The sequence below is a fragment of the Mastigoproctus giganteus genome, chromosome 4, assembly GCF_048544385.1.
Source record: "Mastigoproctus giganteus isolate SK-2022 chromosome 4, ASM4854438v1, whole genome shotgun sequence".
Lineage (NCBI taxonomy): Eukaryota > Metazoa > Arthropoda > Arachnida > Uropygi > Thelyphonidae > Mastigoproctus > Mastigoproctus giganteus.
The window spans coordinates 103,501,150-103,527,949 of NC_143578.1; the positions used below are offsets into that span (position 1 = coordinate 103,501,150).

At 37.7% G+C, this 26,800-nt stretch overlaps 1 protein-coding gene across 1 annotated transcript in view; it reads right to left on the reverse strand.

Moving 5' to 3' along the window:
* Positions 1 to 26,800, reverse strand: part of LOC150086960 (KICSTOR complex protein SZT2-like) — a 1,378,951-nt gene that overhangs the window by 144,095 nt on the left and 1,208,056 nt on the right. The window lies entirely within an intron of this gene.

Consider the following 26,800-nt stretch of genomic DNA (forward strand, 5'->3'; position numbering starts at 1 on the left):
CCCAACACTGAACCCTGAGGAACTGCACTAATAACATTGCCCGGCGCCTCCAACTGGTACTTTTTTAACCCCAGGGGCTCACATCTGGTAGGTATGCGCTTGGCACACCCAGGGTCCTGAGCTGGATATCATCATTCTTCTTTTTCTTGGTGATTCCCTTCTACTTCTCTCTCTCCGGGTAATTCAAAAACAAAAATTTTTTTTGGCTGGTGCAGCATAAGCCTCAGTCTTCCTTGCACCATATGGCTAATATTAATAATAATAATAATAATAATAATAATAATTATAATTAGTCAACGATGGGCAGTGCCCATTGATTATCACTCTCTGTCTTTTCCCCCTCAACCACCCCTTTATCCATAGCAGCAATGCCACACTGCTCCAATTTGTGCAGCAGTCTTCCATGTGCAACAGTATCAAAAGCCTTTCTAAGATCCAAGTATATAATATAAAAGTCATTCCCTGCATCCAGTTCTTTTGTGACTGCATCATAGTATCCAATCAAATTGGTCAGGCAAGACTCCCCCTTAACAAAACCATGCTATGTCCGAGCTATAACTGAAGTCTTGTTTAGATGATCCTGCAGTGCTTCTTTAACCAGTGCCTCAATTAATTTTCCTGGAATAGAAGTTAAACTCACAGGTCTATAATTACTTGTGTCAGCCTTTGATCCTCCTTTGTGAATTGGGGTCATATTTGCACATCGCCAGTGTATGGGTACCTGCCCTGAGTTCAAGGAAGCTCTCATAATTATGGCTAAGCGTTTGCTTACTTCCTTTGCTGTCTCCTTTAATATGACTGGATAGATCCCATCCACCCCAGATGCTTTTCTTGTGTTTATCTTCAACAATTTCTCCTCCACTTTACTCTCAGTTATTACAAGATTATCTAGCTTACTGCCAGAGTTGAATACACCTCTGGCATTCCCCTCCCTGAATAACTCCTCATGTGTGAATGCTGATGCAAAATATTCATTTAGTTTGTTAACTACCTGAGCAGGATCATCAACAGTTGAACCGCTGATATTAAGTGGACCAAACTGATTCATGCCCTTCCTTCTAGAGTTTACATAAGTAAAGAACTCTTTGCTGTTTTTCTTTGCATCCTTTGCCAAAGATTTCTCGTAATCTGCCTTCGCCTGCTTAACCTCCTTTGTAACTTGGTTACAGATCAACTTATATCTATCATAGGCTTCTGTGTCACGTGTTAATTTACATGAATCCTATGCATTTTTCTTCTCTGCCATGTGTCTCATTAGTTCATCTGACATCCATTTAGGCCTAAACCTTGAACAATATTTCTTAGTTGGTATGTAAAGCCTAGTAGCTTCCAAGATAAGTTCTTTGAATGCTTCCCATTTTGAATTTGCTGTTGGTAACATCATCAGTTAGTCCCACTGTATAGAATTTAAATACTGTCTCAGTCCATCGTAGTTGCCTTTACGAAAGCAATAACCCTTCCCTTTATCCCTAATGGTAGTTACCTCTTTGAGTAAATCCCACTTCAGCACACTGTGGTCACTGCCACCTAGTGGTTCCTTTATCTGCAGATTCTTAATGCATGAAAAATCACTACTGATAATCAGATCAAGAGTATTACTCCCTCTAGTTGCCTCCCGAACATGCTGATGTAGAAAACAATCATCCAATAAATCCACAAAAGCCTTGCTAGTGTGTGAGTGACCAACCCACAAATTCCAGTCAATATCTGGGAAAATAAAATCCCCCATTATAAGACTCCCTGATTTACTGGCCCACTCTATTTCCCTGTACAATATCTTATTATACTCATCAGAGTCATTAGGCCTATAGCACACTCCTACTCTCAATTTTGATCTCCCAATGCTTACGTCACACCAAACTGACTCTACACTGCACTGTCCAGCAATGTCGACTGGCTTTATTTCCTTGGATTTTATGTGTTTTTTAACTAATAGCATAACCTCTCCTCCCTTCCTATCCTGTCTATCCTTTCTGTAGACGTTGTACTCCCCAAATTCCAGTTCTGCATTCCTTATATCTGTGTGACACCATGTCTCTGATATCCCAACAATATCCACCTTTGATGCTTTGAGCAATACCTCAAATTCATCAAATTTATTTACCAAACTCCTAGCATTAGTGCAAGTATACATGCACCTGTTCCTATTCTCTACCCTAACACAATCCACGTGTTTACGTGTACTGCAATGACTCCCAGCAGTCTCTGAAATATTCTGCATCTTGTTTTCCAGGCTTCTGTTTTCTCATTCCAATAGAAACAGTGCAAGAATTACTTTCACCTCTGCCAGTGGCTTCTGTTATTCTATTAGTGCCTGTGTCCCCCCCAAGCTATCAGTTTTCCGACCCACCTAACACTGCCTCGATAACATCAGCAAATATTCTTGCACCCTTTCTATTGAAGTGTATCCCATCCCTGTAGAAGCAGTCTCTCCTGTTAACAAGTACAGTCCAGGCTGAAAAAATTTCTACCCCTTGAGCCTTGCACAATCTTTCAAGGGCTGAATTGCTCAACAAGGCTCTCATCATATACTCCCTCCTATCGTGTCTGGGCAGAATAGCAGAAATTTTCAAATTCATTCCTAATTCACGGCTTTTTTTCAACAGTGACCTGTACTTGTTAAGTAATTCTGCCATTCCCGTACTCTTAATATCATTAGTGTCAACGTGTACAACTATATCACCTTTTGTGCCCTTAAAAGATGATATCCACTCTACGACGTCATCAACCTTTGCCCCTGGCAGACATACCCTGGTCCTGTTACACCTATCCTTTTTACAAAGCATGTTCCCCATTTCCCTGACAACAGAGTCACCAACAACTACTAGTTCCTGTGGGACCAGCGGATTCTGCCTTGGGGGTTGCTGCTGTATTGTGTGATCACCAAGTGCAAGCTCTGGCGTTGATGTGGGCAGCTGAGAGCTTGATGGGCCCTCACAGTTTAGCTCCTTTGAGGGCATCCACCCTGTCCATCAAGCTCTCATATAGGCCCATAACAACACTGAGTTGTCACCTGATTTCCTTGCATCGCACACAAAGACATTCCCCATGGCAATATCATGTCTTGTACCTGATTGATCCACAAACATCATGCAAGCAGTGCATTTTAAAAGGCTGTGATTCAGAGGGAAACTTCTCCCCTTAATTCTCCTCTGAGTCACGGCACTCCGATTAGCTTGAGCCTTTTGCTTTGCTGCTCTGGTCTGAGTCATGATTTCGATTTAATTTCAATAAAAATTCAATTTCAGTACAAAATTATAACCCTAAACTTGTATCCCATCACAGTTATAACGCTATATATATTTTTCAGTATCAGGTATTATCTATGAGTTCCGTTTATATAACTTCCGTATCAAGTTATGTATTAATTAATTATGTTACATTTGTAAACTACCTCATTGTATGTATTTAGTTAAAAGTACAATTTAATTGACAACGAAGTTTAACAAAATTAATAGATTTTACTGATTAATTGACAATATTTTATTCTATACTATACTATACTAACGCTATCTAGTTTGGGATATAACTTTGTATCGTATAAGAATGGCAGCAAGTTACGAACGGTAAATCTACGGACACTTAAGTATTAATTAACTTACAAATCTCGCTGTCTCAATTCAGAATAAACTAATGATCCTGACTAGGTCTATAAGCTACTATTAGAAAATAATTTTATGTAACAATTGGTCAATAAAGCAGCTAAATATGGCTAAAAAACTTCTCGTTCAGCGGAGCTGCAACTTGTAACACGTGGATTTGATACCCTTACCGATACTTTTATGCAATTACAAGGTCGAGTAAAGAAAAAATACACCAGATTAATCAGAAAATCACAAAATAATGCTATACTACTAAATTTACATCAAAAGTTTTAGAAAAACAATAATTTCAAATCAATAAATAAGAAAATCCACTAAGCGGCTTTGAACATGTCTGGCTCCCACGTATATCTGTCATAGACTTCTGTGTCACCTGATATGCAGCCCATACATTTTTCTTCTCTGCCACGAACCTCAATAATTCATCTGACATCCATTTAGGCCTAAACCTGAACAGTATTTCTTAGTTGGAATGAAAAGCCTGGTAGCCTCCAAAATTAAGTCCTTGAAGGCTTTCCATTTAGAAATCAACATTGGTAACATTACCAATTGTTTCCACTGTACAAAATTTAAAAACTGTCTGAGACCACTGTCACCTTTATGGAAGCAAAAACTCTTCCCTTTACCCTTGATGATAGTTACATCTTTAAGTAATTTCACCATCAGTACATTGTGATCACTGTCGCCCAGTGGTTCCTTTGTCTGCAAATTTGTAATGCATGAATAATCACTGTTGATAATCAGATCAAGAGTATTATTCCCTCTGGTTGCCTCTCAAACATGATGCTGTACAAAACAGTCACCCAATAAATCCACAAAATTCTTGCTAGTATGCGAGTGACCAACCCACAAATTTCAGTCAATATCTGGAAAGTTAAAATCACCCACTATAAGACATTCGGAATTACTGGCCCACTATTTCTCTGCACAATTGCTCATTATACAGGGTTGTTAAAATTAAAGTATCCTTATGTAGAGGGCTTTGGAGCGAGTTCTAAGGCTCGTACTGAAGAGAAATTTGGACAACATGTACAATAAAGAATGCGCTCACCATTTATTGGAGAAAAAAATTAGTTACAAAATTTATCAATATATGATGCTGTGTCAATAAAAATCACTTTAACAGCGCTATAATTGTTCAATGTGTCCTCCATTTTGGTCAACAACAGTTTCCATTTGAAGAACAGCATTTTCTACAGCAGAACATAACATCTCAAATAGAATAGTCAGCACATGACATCTAATGCTGTCCTTCAGATTTGCCAGAGTGTGACATCCTTCCTGATTCAAAAAACCCCACAGAAGTCTCACGGAGTGAGGTCCAGTGATTGGGGTGGCCAAGATGTCTTGAAACAATGGCTGATGATCCATTCATCTGTAAAGTGTTGCCTGAGCAATTTTTGGACACAATGGTGGATGTGGGGGTGGCCACCATCTTGCATGAATATGGTATCCTGAAGGCACCCGTGTTGTTGCAGCTATGGTATTGCAAAATTTGCCAACATTTCATAATATCACAGCCCAGTGATGGAACAGGTTCGGGGTCCAGTCGGTGTTACCTGTTCAAAAAAATATGGCTCAATCATGAATGTGGGTGTAAATCCACACCACACTGTCACTTTTGGAGAATGAAACGGGGCCTCTTGGATAACTTGAGGGTTTTCTGTTGCCCAAATGCAGCAGTTGTGCATATTCATTTTTCCATTTAAGCAGAAGTGGGCTTCATCACTCCAAAGGATGTTTCATGGCCAAGTGATATCCACTGTCATTTGCATCAGAAACTTAAGTGCGTATGTGAAACAAATATCTGCATCTCATTCTTTAGCTGCTACAGCATGTGCATGTTGTAAGGATAGTACTGCAACACCGATGCATTACTAGCCTTACAGTGGAATATGGCATGTCCACTTCATGAGAAACAGCTGGCACACTTGAGCTACCACATGGAGATTGACTTGATAAATCTATAACAGCCATAGCCAGATCTTCAACACGAGAGGATGTCCACTCATTTTCGACCTCTACCTGGTTGAACACCAAGATGTCCTGTCGCTTCAAATTTCACAATAATTTTGCCGACAGCACAAACAGTGATAGGTCCACGCTTTATGCGCTTCAGACACCGGAATTCTCTGATAGCTGCATTGTTGCTGTTCTGATAGTACAGCTTTACTAATAGCATCTTTTCCTGCAATGTTGTTGGTATTGCTGCTGTACTGAAGGCAAACATCTACTGTATGATTTTGAAGAGAATGCTTTGCTTTTATACAGTACAGTAGAGCTGACTAGTGGCACGGTGGCAGTAACTTGGGGTTTATGATTATGCAAATAATGTAAGTTTTTTTCATAATCATAACTAAGATAGTTACGCACCATACAGTGACAAAATTTGTAACTAATTCTTTTTTCCAATAAATGGCGAGCGCATTCTTTATTGTACCTGTTGTCCAAATTTCTCTTCAGTGAGCCTTAGAACTCATTCCAGAGCCCTCTACATAGGGATACTTTAATTTTAACAACCTTGTACTCATCAGATTCATTAGCACTATAACACACACCTAATCTCATTTTTCCTTTTGTAGTGCTTATGTCACACCAAACACTCAACATTGCATTGTCCACCAACATCAATTGGATGCACTTCCTTAGATTTTGTGTGTTTCTTAACAAACAGCATAACTCCTCTTCCCTTCCTCTTCTGTCTATCCTTTTTGTAAACATTGTTCTCCCCAAATTCCAATTCTGCACTGCTTATGTCTGTGCGACACCATGTCTCAGTTATCCCAACAATATCTTCCTTTGATGTCTTGACTAGCACTTCAAGCTCATCAAATTTATTAACTCTACTCCTAGCATTGGTGTACATGCACTTGTTTCTACTCTTAGTCTAACACAGCCCATATATTTACTTGTTACACTATGACTTCCAGCAGTCTTGGAAATTTCCATTATCTTGCTTTCTAGGCTGCTCATTCTAATAGAAGCAGTACAAGAACCACTTTTGCCTCTGCCTGTGGCCACTGTTAACCTTTTAGTCTGTGTATCCCCCCCCAAACTAGCAGTTTTCCAACTCATCTAACACCCTCGATAGCATCAGCAAATATTCTTGCACCCTTTCTATTTAAGTGTACCCCATCCCTGTAGAAGCAGTCACTCCTGTCAACAAGCACAGACCGGGCTGAAAAAAATTCTACCCCTTGAGCCTTGCACAATCTCTCTGGGGCCGAACTGATTGACAAGGCTCTCATCATATACTCCCTCCTATCGTGTCTGGGCAGAATTGGAGACACTTTTACATTCAACCCTAACTCGTGACTTTTTTTCAACATTGACCTGTACTCGTTGAGTAAATCTGCAGATCTCTTATTCTTAATGTCATTAGTTCCAATGTGTACAACAATATCATCTTTTGTGCCCTTAAAAGATGATATCTGCTCTACATCATCATCAACTTTTGTCTCTGGCAGAAGTACCCTGGTCCTGTTCCATCTCTCCTTCTTGCATAGTATATTCCCCATCTCCCTGACAATAGAGTCACCAACAATAACTAGTTTCTTTCGGACCAGAGCAATCTTATGCTATTAATTCGGGATATATACACGTTACGCTATTTCTTATCGGCTACAATATGGCAGCTAGTTCAACAATATTGGCGCCAACACTGTGAATTGTAACTTCCAAAAATCACTGGTTAAATTCAAAATAAGAAGCTAATGAATGCTACCAGACCTATTTAATATCTCTATAAAACACAATGTAGTATGTTAATTAACGAAGAATATGTTAAAAATTAAAAATACTTATCCCTTTACAGCAGTCAAAAATCCACTGACTGTTCTCTTCTGTGACAAGAGCACCCTTTCTTGTGAAGAATTTCTTTGGATATTGTAATGTCTAGAAACACAGGCCAAAGAGTTGAGCTCTTTAAGCTGAACACAGCTACAGGCAGACAGAAAATGGAATATCAGACTACATCCAGTTCTTAAGGGCAAAGTCGCGCACTGGAACTAGTGATGGGCATAACTGAGTGTTTAGTAATCAAATGATTTCAATAATGAAAATAATAAAATGATTAGTAATTACAAACAACTAATCATTCATCAGTCAAATGATATAATATATTATATCATTTGACTATCAACTTCCATCTGTCGTTGTGGAAGTTGATAGGTTAAATAAATTTAAGGAGGAACTGGACAAACATTTAGAGGGGATTGTTTTGTAATTTTTTTTTTTTTTTTTTTTTTGGGTTGATGCTGCATAAGCTCATACACTTTCTTTCTTGCATTACATGCCACTATTACTACTAGTATTATATATAATAATATAATCAAATGAAATATTTGAATGAATTGTCATAATTAAATGATTTTTCATATTTAAATGAATCATTCATATGATGTGAGTATAATCAAAATAATCAAATGATTTTCCATAATTAAATTAATCAATTGACCTCTCGATTATGCCCATTACTAGCTGGAACATGAACATGCCAGAGCGGAATGGGTTACCCTGGAGGTGATATGGCAAAACTGCCTACTATGATACATAAATCTTGGAGTAGCTCTTCAACATGAATACCAAAAGGATGGTTGGCAGTATGATGGGTTTTATATAGGTTTTTCATTATGGCTCAAAAAAGGATGCCCACATGAGATGTTGGATGCTCAGAGAACATTTGTTCAGACACACTATGTGGAAGCAAATAAGCTGTCATTATCAGTTTGACTAAAGCACACTGCAAAGACAACTGCTTTCATCAAAGTGATAATGACAGCTTATTTGCTTTCACATAGTAACTGAAGAAGATATTCAAAATGCTCCAGTAGCAATACGGATAGCCTGATGACAGATGGGGTCCAGCCATTGAAGTACATTGTTTCTAGCAGATGCGTATATAGTTGGAACCCGTAATCTAAATTAGGTTTGTACAAGTGCCCAATAGATACATATTAAGGTGCATCAGTCTACACCCAGGGAAGTGGGGGGGGGGTGCACGAAGGAGGACTCAAACCTCTCGTGCACTTTGCAAAAATATGTGAATGTATGCAAGAAAAGTTAGATTTTTATCAAACTTGATTTCCAAGAATTTTGTGACCAGTACTATTGGATTAATATTTTGTTCAAGCCCAAATTCAGGTTAAAAATGAACTCGAACAAAAGACAAAAATGTATGCAAGTGGACTTTTGCTCTGAGAACCTGAAGCCATTTGTGATTGCCCACGTATTCAGGTGATTATTGGCATGTTGCATTTGTCTTTGATAACCCTCATGTTGCATGACTGAGAAATATGCCAAGGCCATCAATGTAAAAGGCACTATTTACATTTAGAAAACATTGTACTGAAATTACTTAGGAAAAGGCTTTTGCTTCAGGTTCCATAATTAAATAATAATATTGTCACATCTGAAAGAGCAGTAACTGAAATATTTAATAGGTAGGTTAAAAAAATATACAGATTATATGAATAAACAGGAGCTTTCAGGATGATGGGTCCCTTCATCCTGAACAGCTACATTAATATACAAAGATGTTACAATGGAATATCAAATAATGCCGGGCGTGGGCATGTATTAGACAAGTGAAGCACGTGCACGAGGTTGGCGAACGTTAAATGGAAGGAACATTAAATGGGTTACTTGAAAGGCAACTGCCTCCAATTATGGAGGCAGTGGTCTCGCAATTGAAGATGTTATGGCAACTGGTTATATGTAGTGCTTCAAGCCAAGATCGTTGACAGTAGTTATGTGACTGGTCAACAATCTTGACATCTCGTCGGGGGTCGAGGTTGTGTTGCTCACACCAATAGTGTTCTGCGACTGCAGAGTGCCCAGAGTCAACAGATCGGAGGGCCCTTTCATGTTCAGAGATGCAATCTTGGAGCCTTCTAGAAGTTTCTCCAATTTAACAACTACCGCAAACAGGGCAAGTAATACAGTATACAGAACCACTGCATTAAAAGGATTTTACACAACCTTGACCCCCCCCCCCGACGAGATGTCGAGATCATTGACCAGTCACATAACTACTGTCAATGACCTTGGCTTGAAGTACTAAATATAACCAGTTGCTGTAGTGTTTTCAAATGTAAAAGAGACAGTTTTGCAATGTGCAGAACATTGGCATATGTCTCACATATGCACCCTATATTCTCAGCAACAAGTGTCTGATTCTGCCCAGTAACCCATATAATGTTCCTCCCATTTAATGTTCACCAACCTCATGCATATGCTTCAATTGTCTAATACAAGACCACGCCTGGCAGTATTTGATATTCCATTGTAAAGTCTTTTTATATTAATGTTTTTGTGTAATAATGTAGCTGATGAAGGGACCTAGCATCCCAAAAGCTACTGTTTATTTATATAATCTGTATATATTTGTATCCTACCTAATAAATATTTCAGTTACTGCTCTTTCAGATGTGGTAATATTTTTATATAATTGTACTGTAATTGAATTCACTTTGATGGCAAAAAAAAGTATAACACTTAAAACTTATCCTTAAGGAACCCCCTTCTCTTGACAGAAAGACCAAAAGAGAATGGATTCTTCCCAGACTTGGCAAAAATCGATAGGATAAAAATTTTCTAATAATAACAAGCAAGCGACTTCTAAGACTGAGGTTATAAAATGCAAAATTTCCAAGCTGTGTGATGTGCTTTTTCTATATTAAAGAACATGGACATCAGGTGATCTTGTTTAAGGAAAGCATCTTGCTTGGGCTGATGTTTCCAGTCTAATTAGATGGTCCAACATGAACCTGTTTCTTGGAATTTACATTGCATGTTGGAGACAAGGGGCCATTTGCTTCTAAATACTATAAGATGCACTGACCATTTTTTTCAGGATTTTGCATAAACACTTAGTCAGAATGATAGGAGACGACAGTTTGTTAGTACTTTAGGATCCTTTTTCTGGCTTAGGAAAGGCAAGGATGATTGTCTTATGACAGGAGTCTGGAAACTGCTCCTTCAGAAAGATTGTATTATAGAGAAAGAGCAGTTGTTATAGTTTGTTTAATGGCACAAAAGCAGCTTTGGCTCTATTGAACCTGTTCAAGTTTTATTATTTCCTGTTATGTTGTTACTGATTTGGCATATTAGATGGTTGGGAAGGTTTATTAAACTGAGGTATATAAAGAGTTCAGTGATGTTTAATTTTTCTCCCATGATGAGTTCAAGGCTTAATGGCTCATTTGCATGTGATTTGAAAGCTGATTGGCAGGCAATTTGGTACAATGGACATTCTATGGTGACATGCTTCACTGTTAGTGTGGTCAGACATTGAGGGCATTGTGGAGGATCGTCTTTCATTAGGAGGTAAGGGTGCGTTAAATGTGTGTGGCTGATGCAAAGTCGGGTGAGGATAACCTCTGTGTCTGTTTGACCGAAAACTTATTTTCCAGGATTTCGGCTGCTGTTTGATTTGGTATATTTTATTGTTTATTTGTGATTTCCAGGTCTGTGTCCATATATTTTCAGAGGCTTTTCAACTGACATTTTTAAAGTCGTTGAGTAGAATTTATGCAAGTGAGAATTTTCAATTGATGGATATTTTTCAGCATGATCTGCACATTCATTGCCCAGTATTCCAGATTGTGCAGGAATCCAAGTGAATCTGACTCTTTAGTTTTTTGTCCTAAGATGTGATAAGCAGGAAAGAATTTTTCTTTGATATGGATGAGATAGATGATTTTCTAGTTGTAAGGCATATACTGCACTTAATGAGTCTGTGAAAATGATACTTTTTTATGAGGGAAGTTTTGGCAATGTGATCTAGGGCGAGACTTATTGGAAACAATTCAGCAGTATAGATACTGCAATCTAGTGGAAGAGACTGTGAAATTATGCTGTTTGGCAAGACGACTGTGTGCATCCATCTTGGATCCATCAGTATACAGATGATTGATTTTGATTTGGTAGTTGTTGGCGCATCGGCTTCTGTGGCCATATTGCACCTCCCAAGGTTTTTGCAGTACTTTGATCCAAGCCCGAGGCGGGAATCGAACCCGCGACCTTTGGGTTGCCGGGCAGGTACTTTACCCACTCGGATATATACAGATGAGAATGGACAGAGAATTGCATTACATAAGAGGAATGTAGCTGTTTTATATACTGATTCAGGATGTAGTTCTGTTTCCATTTTATAAGGTCCATGTCACAGTCAACTGAACTGATTTCCCACAGTGGAAGGGATGCATGGGTAGGTATATTAAATTTTGAAGATTTAGCATTAGTAGAGGCATATGATGCAAGAAAGCAAGCTTATTCAGCATCAGCCAAAAAAAAAAAAAAACACACACACCACTCCCATTTCACCCCTCCGTTCGCTCGAAATACCTGTCCAGTTGAGCCTTATATTTGTTTATGTTATCAACTTCGACAACAAGTGATGGAAGTCGGTTCCACCAACCAACCACCCGCTGGCCAAAGGCAAATTTCCGCACATCTATCCGACATCCGTCCTTCCTCAATTTGAATTTATGCCCTCTGAGCTGATTATTCTGAGCAAGATGAAGAATCCCATTGGAATTGAGCATGCTCAAACCATTCAAAGCCTTATACACCTCTATCAGATCACCTCGCCGGTGCCTAGTCTCCAGACTCTGTAATTTGCAAAACTTAAGCCTTTCTTCGTAAGAGCAACCCTTTGTTTCATTCACTAATCTCGTTGCCCTTCTCTGTACCCGTTCCAGCAGCTCTACATCCTTCTTGAAATGAGGCCTCCAGACCTGTATACAGTACTCAAGATGTGGCCTAACCATTGCCTTATACAAGGGAATAATCACCTCCTTATCCCTGCTAGAAAAATTCCTGTATATCATTGACAAGACACCATGAGCTACTCTTGCAGCTCGTCTGCACTGCTCAGAGAACTTCATATCTGTCTGCACAATTGACCCCAGGTCCTTTTCATTCTCCACCACTGTCAGTGTAGTACTGCAGAGTTGATACGTTGCTCTGGGGTTACTGTTTCCCATATGTAGTACTTTACCTTTTTCGATGTTAAACTTCATTTGCCACCTCTCAGCCCATCTGTTCAACCTTTCCAGATCCTGTTGCAGCAGCAGCATAGCGTCAGTGGTGTCCTTAACAACCCTGCCAACCTTTGTATCATCTGTAAACTTGGACATTAAACTTGATATCCCATCATCAATATCATTCATAAACCCCGAAAACAAAAACGGACCCAACACTGAACCCTCAGAAACTCCACTAATAACATTAGTCCACGTTGAGCAGTGTCCATTGATTACCACTCTCTGTCTTCTGCCACTCAACCATCCCCTTATCCATAGCAGCAATTTGCCTCCAATGCCACACTGCTCCAATTTGTGCAGCAGTCTTCCATGTGCAACAGTATCAGAAGCCTTTCTAAGATCCAAATATATAATATCAAAGTTATTCCCTGCATCCAGTTCTTTTGTAACTACATCATAGTATCCAATCAAATTGGTCAGGCAAGACCTGCAGTGCCTCCATTAATTTACCTGGAACAGAAGTTAAACTAACAGGTCTATAATTACTTGTGTCAGCCTTTGATCCTCCTTTGTGAATTGGGGTTACATTTGCACATCTCCAGTCTATGGGTACCTCCCCTGAGTCCAAAGAAGCTCTCATAATTATAGCTAGGGGTTTGCTTACCTCCTCTGCTGCCTCCTTTAATATAACTGGATAGATCCCATCCACCCCAGGTGCCTTTTTTATGTTTATCCTCAACAATCTCTCCTCCACTTTCCTCTCAGTTATTACAAAATCATCCCGCTCACTGCCAATGTTTACTTTACCTACATCATTCTCCTTCCTGAATAACTCCTCATGCGTGAATGTAGATGCAAAATACTCGTTTAGATTGTTAGCCACCTGAGCAGGATCCTCAACTGTTGAACCATCAATATCCAGTGTACCAATCTGATTCATCCCTTTCCTTCTTGAGTTTAAATAGGTAAAGAACTCTTTTCTGTTTTTCTTTGCATCCTTTGCCAAGGATTTTTCGCAGTCTGCCTTTGCCTGCCTAATCTCCTTTGTGACTTGGTTACAAACCAACTTATATCTATCATAGTCTTCCATGTCACCCATTAATTTGTATGTATCCCATGCATTTTTCTTCACTGCCACATGTCTCATTAGTTCATCTGACAACCATTTAGGCCTAAACCTTGAACAATATTACTTAGTTGGTATGTAAAGCCTGGTAGCCTCCAAGATTAGTTCCTTGAATGCTTCCCATTTTGAGTTTGCTGTTGGTAACATCATCAGTTGGTCCCACTGTATAGAATTTAAATACTGTCTGAGACCATCATAGTCGCCTTTACGAAAACAAAAACCCTTCCCTTTACCTCTGATGGTAGTTACCTCCTTGAGTAAATCCCACTTCAACACACTGTGATCACTGCCACCTAGTGGTTCATTTATCTGCAGATTCTTAATGCATGAAGAATCACTACTGATAATCAGATCAAGAGTATTGCTCCCTCTTGTTGCCTCACGAACATGCTGATGTAGAAAACAATCATGCAATAAATCCACAAAAGCCTTGCTAGTGTGCGAGTGACCAACCCACAAATTCCAGTCAATATCTGGGAAATTAAAATCCCCCATTATAAAACTCTCTGATTTACTGGCCCACTCTATTTCCCTGTACAATATCTTATTATACTCATCAGAGTCATTAGGCCTATAGCACACTCCTACTCTCAATTTTGATTTCCCTATGCTTATGTCACACCAAACTGACTCGACACTGCCCTGTCCATCGATGTCGACTGGCTTCACTTCCTTGGACTTTATGTGTTTCTTAATTAATAGCATAACCCCTCCTCCCCTCCTGTCCTGTCTATCCTTTCTATACACATTGTATTCCCCAAATTCCAGTTCCGCATTCCTTATATCTGTGTGACACCACGTCTCTGATATCCCAACAATATCTGCCTTTGATGTTTTGAGCAATACCTCAAATTCATCAAATTTATTTACCAAACTCCTATCATTGGTGTACACGCAGGTATACATGCACCTGTTTCTATTCTTGGCTACCTAACACAACCCATGTGTTTACTTGTACCGCAATGATTCCCAGCAGTCTCTGAAATATCCTGCATCTTGTTTTTCAGGCCTCTGCTCATTTCAATAGAAGCAGTGCAAGAATCACTTCCACCTCTGCCAGTGGCTACTGTTAATCTATTAGTCCTTGTATCCCCCCCAACTAGCAGTTTTCCGACCCACCTAACTCTGCCTCGACAGCATCAGCAAAAAATTCTTGCACCCTTTCTATTTAAGTGTATCCCATCCCTGTAGAAGCAATCTCTCCTGTTAACAAGTACAGTCCAGGCTGAAAAAAATTCTACCCCTTGAGCCTTGCACAACCCCTCTAGGGCCGAATTGATCGACAAGGCTCTCATCATATACTCCCTCCTATCGTGTCTGGGCAGAATTGCAGACCCTTTCAAATTCAACCCTAATTCACGGGTTTTTTTCAACAGTGACCTGTACTTGCTAAGTAATTCCGCCGGTCTCCTACTCTTAATATCATTAGTGCCAACGTGTACAACTATATCACCTTTTGTGCCCTTAAAAGATGATATCCGCTCTACAACGTCATCAACCTTTGCCCCTGGCAGACATACCCTGGTCCTATTCCGCCTATCCTTTTCGCAAAGCATGTTCCCCGCTTCCCTGACAATAGAGTCACTAACAACTACTAGTTCCTCTGGGACCAGCGCATTCTGCCTAGGGGGCTGCCTCTGTGTTGCCTGATGACCAAGTGCAAGCTCTGGCGTTGATGTGGGCGGCTGAGAGCTTGATGGGCCCCTCAATTTATTTCCTTCGAGGGCATCCACCCTGTCCTTCAAGCTCTCATAAAGGCCCATAACAACGCTGAGTTGTCGCCTGATTTCCTTGCACTCCTTACATCGTGCACACACAAAGACATCCCCTTGCCAGTATCATGTCCCGTACCCGACTGCTCCGCAAACATCAAGCAAACAGTGCATTTTAAAAGACTGTGATTCAGAGGGCAACTGCCCCCCTCAGTTCTCCCCTGAACCACAGCACTCCCATTAGCCTGAGCCTTTTGCTTTGCTGCTCTGATCTGAGTCATGATTCCGATTTAATTCAATAAAATTTCAAAACAAAATTAAATCCTTAAGTTATATCCCAAAACAGTTATATGTACTAATTATTTGTTACAATTAAGTCGTTATATATATATATATATATATATATATATAGAGTTAAAAGTACAATTTAATTGACAATAAAGTTTATCAAGATTAAGAGATTTACTGATTAACTGACAATATATTATGCACTATACTACACGAAGGTTATGCTATCATGTAAAAATGGCGGGAATTCACAAACGGTACTTAACACATGGATTGATACCGTTACCTATATTAAGTAATACCTATAAAATCTCTGTCTAAGTTAAACTTTAAACTAAGTATCGTAACTAGGAATATAAAGGTACTCTAGAAATAAGTTAATATGACAATTTAAGCTAATAAATCGGAAAATAAATCAGGAAAAACTTCTCTGTTCCAAGAGCTTCAAAGAGCTTCGTCCGCCTAATAAAGTTAAAGGAAAAACACTTTTACATCATGTGATTAAGTTAATTTTGCATCAAGTTTATCAAGGCAATAGCAGTATAGAGAACCAACAGTAAACCAACCAACCTAGCAATATCCAATAACTATAAATTTTTTTATTGATGATGTTTCAGGACCCTCTCTGGAATTCTGTTTTTAGACAAAGTTGGGGAAAGGCTCAATTATAAAGGATACTTGGTTCCTAGACTGAGAGATGACTAATGACTAATGGTAGGTGGGCAGCATCACATTTAATCTATAACCTTTCCTCAACACTGTAATACCACAGTCCAGTCAGTATATGGTTTTTTAAAGAAGAGTATATTGACCCTCATATCATGGCAAACAGTACCTTGAGGATATCCATTTTGTCGGCCAAACAGTTTGTACATAGTGTGTTTTAAGAAACTTTAATTTATTATTTAAAAATAAGTCTATACATTGGATTTCGTCAGTTAGCAATACAATATGATTCTCCAACTGCAGTTCTTTTAGAAGTGTAAAGCAGGAGTTTTATGTGGAGATGGACAGTAGACATGTAACATCTATAATTCTATCTTATTTATAGACTCTTGGAATTTCCTTTCAAAGGAACACACATTCTGCAGCAGCAGGATATGGGGAGGTCATCAACATAAAGATATGCTTCCTCAAAATTCTGGATAGTTCTTGTCAGAGTGGGTCAGTCTATGTCAGGAACTGATCCTTGTGGGACTTTTTCTTCTTGAACAGCGATGGTGTAGAAAAAAACTTTGATAATGGATCTGAAAGGTTTGATCTTAGAAAAATCTCTAAACAGTCACAGCAAAGAGCATGGGGAAGTAGGTGATGGCCCAGGGCTTTGCACCTGTATGAGGCCCTAGTGGCTGAAAATTTTCAAGCCCACTTTATATAAATCGAAAAATTCATTTACCCTTGGATCACAGAGAACCTATGAGAAAATAGCAATTAGCTAGTGTTTTTATTGTGATTTATGTAGTTTGTTTGTTATTTGGTTTTTAGGAGCATTAGCAACTAAGGCCATATTGCTCCGGGATATGCGGTGGTCATTCCCTGATCTTTCCGCATCCTCTGTATTTGGTGGTGATGGGCTCGAACTCCGGTTTAATCAAGAAGCGTGTGCTACACACTGTTGCTCCTTCCCACCTGGCTACGGAGGCACCCCATTTATGTAGTACATTAGCATCTAAGGTCATAGCTGTATTTATTATATCTATATCAGTGTTTGATCACTGGTCCATTTACATGTTGTGCAGGGTAATTCTATTATTCTTTTAGAATAGAAATTGAAAGATTACATTTGCTTGTTCTTGTTCTGCTTGTTACCATATTGTTCTTAGTTAAGACCAGCATCTAAACTGATTATTCAGAAATTTGAGGAGACCTGGTGAGGTGGAGATACAAGAGGATCAAAGAGATGCCTTAACTCCCAAAGCCTCAGCCAATCTGCACCTGCTTACAAGCATCACACATCAAACCAAGTGGCGTCTCCATAGCCAGGTGGGCAGGAGCGGCAGTGCGTAGCACACGCTGCTTGATTAGACCGGAGTTCGAGCCCATGACGACCAAATAAGGAGGATACGGAAAGGTCAGGGAATGACCACCGCATATCCCCGGAGCAATATGGCTTTAGTTGCTAATGCTCCTAAAAACCAAATAACAACAACAACAGCATCAAACCAAGCTTCGAAAGATATTCAGTATAATGCTTTAATCAACACATAATCTTTGAATATTTATTTCTTTTTTCCCAGATCAAATACCGGTGGTTAAAGGTTGCCGTATCTACACTGTTTACAAACATTAAATAAAATGCATTATATAAATCTATGTTCAACCACTGGATTGAGAAAATCTTTTGTGTTCCCCATCGCTACACAACCTGACAATTTTTTTTTCGTTATACCTCTGGAACGAAAGTTGGTTATTCTGAACAAAATTAATGTCCTGACTATGAAAATATCAATCTTTTACTTCTGTCACATCTACATCAAAAGATATAAGCATTTTTTAAATTCTCTGTTTTTATACAATATCAGTATACATGATTGTAATTATTACACATAATATAAGTTACTTAGACATGTTTCCCACTCAATGGTACTATGAAAATATCAATCTTTTACTTCTGTCACATCTACATCAAAAGATATAAGCATTTTTTAAATTCCCTGTTTTTATACAATATCAGTATACATGATTGTAATTATTACACATAATATAAGTTACTTAGACATGTTTCCCACTCAATGGTTTCCTTTTATACTCCAGATTGCTTTCCTGTTTAAGGAACCAACAGTAATCTCCCATCATGGCAGAGTCCCAGCGAACTTGGTATTGTGTTTTCCATTGCAGATACATCCTGGTGGAAGCGCTCTCCTTGTTCATCACTGACATCTGTTAAGTTTTCAGGAAAGAAGTTCAGATGGGAATGAAGGAAATGCATTTTCAATGACATTCGGCACCCCATGTTCTTGTAACATTTCAGCAAGTTTGTCACCAGTTGCTCATAGTTCTCTTCTTTTCTCTTTCAGAGGAATCCGTGTACTACAACCTTGAAAGATCTCCATGCAGCCAGTTCAACATCATTCAGGTTTCTTTGAAATTCTTCATCTTTTAGGAGCTTTCGCATTTGAGGACCTATGAAAAATCCTTCCTTTAGCTTTGCAAGAGATAAATTTGGAAACATTTTCAATAAATATGCGAATCCTCTGCTTTCTTTATCCAGTGCCTTAGTGAAATTCTTAATCAGTCCAAGCTTGATGTGTAAAGGGGGAAGAAAAACCTTTTCTGGATCAACCAATGGAACATACTTTACATTGCTTTTGCTGGGAATATATTCATCTCTCTTGTCCCAGTGTTGTATGATGTAGTTGTTTGTTTGGTTTTTTTTGGGAGCATTAGCAACTAAGGCCATATTGCTCCAGGAATATGCGGTAGTCATTCCCTGACCTTTCCGCATCCTCCTTATTTGGTGGTGACGGGCTCGAACCCCGGTCTAATCAAGAAGCATGTGCTACGCACTGCTGCTCCTTCCCACCTGGCTACGGAGGTGCCGTATGACGTAGTGTTTGGCTGTTGCACAACTATCCCACAAACACAGGGGACAACAGTATTTAGTGAAACCAGCTTGCAACCCAACAAGCAGTCCAATCACTTTGAGATTACTACAAATAGTCCAACCATAGTCATTGTAATGTATAGCAGCAAGAATCTGGGACATACTATTGTAAGTTTTGTTCAGGCCAACAGCATGAACAAGAGGAATTGAAGCAATACTGCTTTCAAACTTAGCTTTGACGCATCAATGAACAAACAGCATTCAGAGGTATTGTGATCAATGTTCAGTTTGTGCATGAGACCAACGACGTCTTTGGAGAGACATATGTTGTTCCATTGAAAAATACCTTGAAAACTCTTCATTTCACTTATGGTATATTGTAATGTTTGTACCTTTGGTGAGTAAGTTCCAATGTTGTAGTCTGGATCCGAGTAATTCAGCCTTTTCTTTGGGTAAGCCCAAGTTTCTGATGAAGTCATTTAATTCTTCTTGTTCAATGTAGTGTGGGGCCTTTTCTTTTTCTGACTCGTAGTCCAAATCATGTGAAGTACATGGTTCCGTGACATCTGGTAAAATGATTTTTTCTGTACTTTCATCACTACTTCCAATACCCCAAGATTTTGGTGGCACAGGTACTGGCAGATCTTTACCGTGTGGCACTGGCCTAATCGCTGATGAGATATTTGATGCAGTGCTTGCTCCTTTTGGAAATACCTTTTATTTTTGTCATGCAGAAACAGCAGTTGTCGAAATGATTCTTGAGCTCATGCCACACCATAGGGATGGCAAAAGTTAATGCTCTCAGCTTGCTGTATAACCATAGCCTTACGTTTGTTGTACAAGTAATATAACAGATATGTGGAGCCTAGTTTTTTTCTTGGTCACCGATCTTACAGCCGAAGTACAATGAATATACAACTTTTGTGACATTGTATATTTTCTTCCTCTGAGTTTTTGGGGTTGTGTCCACAAACATAGCAGAAGTTGTCTGGGTGATTTACACAAGTTCTGTGCTTTGTCTTCTCCATTTTAACAATGCATTAACCTAAAAACAGTAAAAGCAATTGGTAAATTTGAACAGAAGGTGAATTCTTGTAGTGTAGTTTATCATACACTATATATTGAACAATTGAATGGTGTAATAAAATTAATAAAAATACTGACATCTGGAAAAGTGCATCAAAATCAAAATATACTATATTGCAAGAACAGTAAAACGATGCACTTGCTTAACTATTAGCCCAATAAACAAAACCAACCAAAAGTTAATAAGTCTGAAAATTGTATTTCAAACAGTAATGATATCTTTGCACAGAATCCAGTTATCTATCTATATCTTAAAACTGAGACGTGATAGGAAATTTTTATGATTGATTTTAAATTCTATACATAAAACTTGACCAGAAACAGCCATTGATTTGCTGGAGGTAAAAATCATGCTGGGTAGTGTTATCAATCAGTTTCTTATTTTTGTGCTCAGATTTTTACAACAGACAATCCTATATATCAAATTTCCCCGTGCCACAAATTAATTAGAGAACATGACCATGCCTTAATTTGAAAAAAAAAACAGAATGTATTGCACATTAGGATGATCACATCAAAGTTTGAATGTGGCAAGGTTTTTGTTCTATGGCAGCAAAATCTTCAAGCACTCAAGGAGAGAAAAAGAAGGGGGAGGACCAATATGTAAAATGTTGACCAGTCCAACTGATGCCAGATTATTGGACTTTTACTGCAGCTTCAGGCAGGTTAAAATTCTAGAACTTGAAGTAGCTTAGAATTTCTGAAACATAATTTGCTCAAGACATGTAGGTTTGAAGGTTGCTGAAACATCATGCAGTGTCAAAGCCATTTTTTCAAATGTCTTACCTGAACAGCTCATATCTGAAGTTGGTCTTTAGTTATGTGGATCTGACTGGTCCTTTTCTAATCTGGGAAAGGGTAAAACTACCAAATGATTCTGGGAAATAGGAAAATAATATGCACTAAAAATTTGGTTGAAAAGTATTAAGAGAGAGAGAGAGAGAGGATATAGCTCTTTGATTCAGATGCTTTAGCATTAGATAATTTATGCAATCAGAATCAGCTGCATTGTTTCCTGATACATTTAAGGATTACTGTAATTCAGACACTGATTATATGCTGAAATTTATTTTGTAATTTTCAGCTACTGCTTTCCCTTTCAGGGAAAGGATTCATATATTCAGCTGAGGCAGAAAAGTTAAAAAGTTACAGAAAGATTCCAAAAGATGTTTACTATATCCTAATGCAGGGGGTTATCAACAGTGCATTACAGAGGAGAACTGGGAAGGATGTTGATAAAAAAAAATTCAGGGCATTTTCAAAGGATCTAACTTTCTCCAGATTATATTGTACCTACATCTCTCTGCTTCTGGTGACAGACAAAGTGAATCAGATCACAAGTCTTTCTTAGCTTTCCATATAACATAATAGACATTTTCTTTATGTTTCTTGTAATTTATGAGATTGGTAATGGATAGATTATTTTTGACATTGGTTCAAGTCTTTATTATTTTCTTTGCAGTATTGTATGCAGCATTCCACCAACAATTGGTATGCCAGCATATTTTATTTGGAGTTTCAGTGACGGCAATTGTGTAATCAATGGGCCATGCATGGATTTATGTTGGATGATTTGATCAACCATTGCAAAGCTAGTGGCACATTTAACCAGTCTGTTTTTTTAATTATTCTCGACTGTATACTGATAGAGTTTACTACATGTAAAGTTTATAAATTACAGGGAATGATCTTTATTTGCTAACAACTAAACTCTCCACATGAAAGTAACATTGGGAAGCATATCAACAAGTTAACAACCAAGGATCAGCACATAGGAAAGTGGACACAGGTATTAAGAGTTTTGTAAAACATTTGCAAAATGATAACGTAATTATTAGAGCTGCATGATATTGTAAGGCATTCCTTGAGTGGCATGATGTGTAGATAAACTATAGTGTTTGAAAATATAAAAAGCATTCAAAACCTACATTGGTATTATCATGTTTATTTGCGAATTGGAAATATGTACATAATGGAGTCAAATGTTTTGTGGTATTTTCTTACCACTTCTTTAGTGACAGCTGTTTCTGGCACTATCATCATCACCAAAGGTCATTTCAGTCAAAGAACTTGTTGCGTGTGATTGTGTTTCTGAAACACCTCTGCCATTTTAACCAAAAAATGGCAGAGGTGTTTACATAAGGAAGAAGATAGTATGAATCAGAGCTGTAATACTCAATATGTTCTACGTTGATAATAATATTAGTAAATTAATAAGAGGAGTTTACCTCAATATAGTACGTGGAACACTTCCGTATGATACCCTCCAGAAATTAAACCGGAAAAAACGAAAAAATCGACAACTTACCGGTACATTAAAGTAAAATATAAATAATAAAAATAAAATATAAATAATTAAATAATCAATTTAACACAATTCAAAATCAATTCAAAACAATTAAAATTCAAATTAACGCAATTAAAAGAATCTAACGAAAATATTCAAAACGATTTTCCTTCCTGAAGCTGACAATGCTTTTCGACCGACTGTCGTGATCACAGGAATGAAAATTACCGAATCAGGCTAAACCTGCAACTTAAATAGTGATTATGTGTCTTCAAGCATGCGCGTAAAGGTCCACGCATCGGAGATCAAATATGGCCGCCGAACATTAACAGAATTCTCGTGTAATTTAATTTAAACGGTTTCTGCAATTAATAGTCGCGTATAATTACGTTGAACGTTAAGTATTTTGGCCTCGTTAAATAAAAAAGTATGTTTTTCGTTAATGGCATGAAAGGCTAATTCTGACGCTGCTGAACGAGAAGCACGAACTGAGGCTTCGTGTTGATTTACACGGATATTAAGAGAAAACCGCGTCGAACCCTGATAAGATGAGTCGCAATCACCGCAAGAAATGTTGTATACTAGATCATTAATTTGTGTTGCGAACGCCGAAAGAACCGAGCGATTGTTCAGTATAGTGTGTAACTTCCGTATAGGCCTAGCTATAATTTTAAATTCGGTATCTTTAAAGAATCTGTTAAGCTGTTTGTGCCACTGTTCAACATATGGGACAGAAATAAAGTATTTTTTGATATTACTATTGTTGATTGGTGCAGTATTTTGTATCCTATCCTTAGCTTGTACCCTAATTCGATTTATTGTGTTAATGGGATAACCCCTGTTCAAGAATCTGCTAGTTAATATTTGTATTTCTGAGTCTAAAGCAGAATCCGTCGTTGAATATTTATAGGCATTTAGAAATTGATTAAAGATAATCGATCTTTTGTAGGTGAACGGGTGGTAGCTATTATAATGTAGAAGCATACCGGTGTTTGTGGGTTTTCGATAGATGCTAAATTGTATTTTGTTCGAGTCCCGGGTAAGCGTGAAATTTAGAAAGTTTAATGACTTAGTATCCGTATCTTCCCTTTCCAATGTAAATTTGAGTCTAGAATGAATATTATTAAACGAATTTAAAATGTCTTGGATAGTACTACTATCGGTAATAACTAGAACATCGTCTAAATACCTCCCATAGTATGTGATACGGGGACGAAAAGGTGTCAAATGTATCTGCTCAATCGTTGAGAGATGGATCTCTGACATTAAGCCACTCAGGCTCAAACCCATTGGTAATCCAAAAATTTGTTTGTACACCTTGTCTCGAAAGGTGATGTAGTTAGCCTCGACTAATAGTTTAATTAAGTGAAAAATCTCCTTTATAGGCAGCTTCGTATAATTAATCGGTGTCGAGTTTTTATTTAACATATCCCAAATAATATCTAATGTGTATTCAACGTTTACATTCGTATATAATGAGGTAACATCTAATGAGAATAAATTGTCATTGTCGCCGAGTCTACAGTCTTTAAGATTATTAAATAATGTATCGTAATTCTTAATCCCAAATTGTATAACCTGTCTAAAAGGTTTTATAATGTTATATACATGTGTGGCTAAGGCTGAAAATGCCGAGTTCCTGTAGGAAACAATAGGTCGAATCGGAAATCCAGGCTTGTGTAATTTTACCTGACCAAAAAGTGCAGGAATATTGTATGTTCTGGAATTCAATTCCTTCAACTGAACCATAGTAATGTAGTCGTTTTTACGATATGTGGTTAACGTTTTATTGTATTGATTTACCAAATTGGTAAACAGTGTCGGGTCCACTTCACAATAAGTGGAGGTATCAGATACAACTGAATCTAACTTATTAATATAATCATGTTTATCTAGTATTACCACTGTATCTCCTTTATCTGCCCTCTGTATAATAATGTCCTTATTTTCTCGAAGTTCTCGTAAAGCTGAACTGTCATGTGTATTCAATTTAGGAAGTCGCGTTTCTTTTATGTTATTCACTACTTGGTTAACTTGTTGAATAAATACATCTTTTTGTGGAACACTACGAAGTCCAAATTCAATATCAATTACGCATTGTTTTTTTGGCAGCTTTCGAGGTGGTAAATTATAATTTAATCCTTTGGATAAAAGTGAAATCTGGTCCTGCGATAGTGTACACGAGGAAAGATTTGTAACCTGTTGATATGTAATAAAATAAAATACTTTATAAAATACTAAATATGTAAAGAAATAAAATACTTTATTTCTGTCCCATATGTTGAACAGTGGCACAAACAGCTTAACAGATTCTTTAAAGATACCGAATTTAAAATTATAGCTAGGCCTATACGGAAGTTACACACTATACTGAACAATCGCTCGGTTCTTTCGGCGTTCGCAACACAAATTAATGATCTAGTATACAACATTTCTTGCGGTGATTGCGACTCGTCTTATCAGGGTTCGACGCGGTTTTCTCTTAATATCCGTGTAAATCAACACGAAGCCTCAGTTCGTGCTTCTCGTTCAGCAGCGTCAGAATTAGCCTTTCATGCCATTAACGAAAAACATACTTTTTTATTTAACGAGGCCAAAATACTTAACGTTCAACGTAATTATACGCGACTATTAATTGCAGAAACCGTTGAAATTAAATTACACGAGAATTCTGTTAATGTTCGGCGGCCATATTTGATCTCCGATGCGTGGACCTTTACGCGCATGCTTGAAGACACATAATCACTATTTAAGTTGCAGGTTTAGCCTGATTCGGTAATTTTCATTCCTGTGATCACGACAGTCGGTCGAAAAGCATTGTCAGCTTCAGGAAGGAAAATCGTTTTGAATATTTTGGTTAGATTCTTTTAATTGCGTTAATTTGAATTTTAATTGTTTTGAATTGATTTTGAATTGTGTTAAATTGATTATTTAATTATTTATATTTTATTTTTATTATTTATATTTTACTTTAATGTACCGGTAAGTTGTCGATTTTTTCGTTTTTTCCGGTTTAATTTCTGGAGGGTATCATACGGAAGTGTTCCACGTACTATATTGAGGTAAACTCCTCTTATTAATTTACTAATAAGGAAGAAGAGTATCTTGAAAAGTAATTTTGCAGTTTTATAATTTTTTCAATGTAATGCTCATGTCATAGACAGCAGAACATCGGTTATCTGGAATAATTTGAAAGGCTGATCTTCCTTTTTTCTTTTTTTTTTTTTTTTTTTATTAACAGTAGTACAGTAAGCGGCAGTTATAGTGATAACTTTTGCAAATTGAATTTTGGTTATAATCAGCGGAAGTTCAGTTTACTACCTGTTCATAACAGATTGTACAAACAAAAAGCCCGATAAACCAAAAATGGCAAATTGTTTTTATTGTTTTATGGTTGTGACCTCTAGAATTCTATGTGGCCTTCAGAAATGTGCTATAGAAAAATATCACAGAGACTACTGGGTTTTCTCAGTTTCAGATTAGTTTAGCTCCTGATTCGGTAATAAAATTGGTCAGAAACTGCGCAATTTATTATTTTTCTCAATTTTTTACGGAAAAATGTGAATGAAAAGAAAACGCATAGTTTTAACATTACAACAAAAAAACGGAAATTATTAATAGAATTAGAAAAGGTAAAAATTAGCAAATCTTTCTAAAGAGTTTAATGTGGAGACTTCAACAATTTGCGACATCAAGAAAAATTCCAATGCTATAACAGGATTTTGTGAATTATGGATAGTGAAGGAGGATCTAGCAGGAAAAAGACGATGTCGAAACCTGAAAATGCCACTTTAGAGAGTGCACATTATTTTTTTGTTTTCTTCAGAAGCGAAGTTTAGGTGAACCAGTGTCTGGCCCAATGTTGTGTGAAAAACCATTAGATTTTAATTGAAATTTAGGAGGTAATGAAGATTTTAAGGCAAGCACAGGTTGGCTGAAAAATTTTAAACTGAGACACGGTATACGTGAACTAGACATTCAAGGCGAGAAACTTTCTGAAGATGAATCGGCAGTGGTATCCTTTAAAAGTAAGTTTGCTTCAGTTAAGCAAATTACGAGAAAAACACGAGCCACTAAAAGAGAAATGCCTGCACCAAGTTGTAAGATGAGAAAATAGCGAGTTACAGTTGCTATGTGTGTAAATGTCACTGGGACGCACAGATTGTCC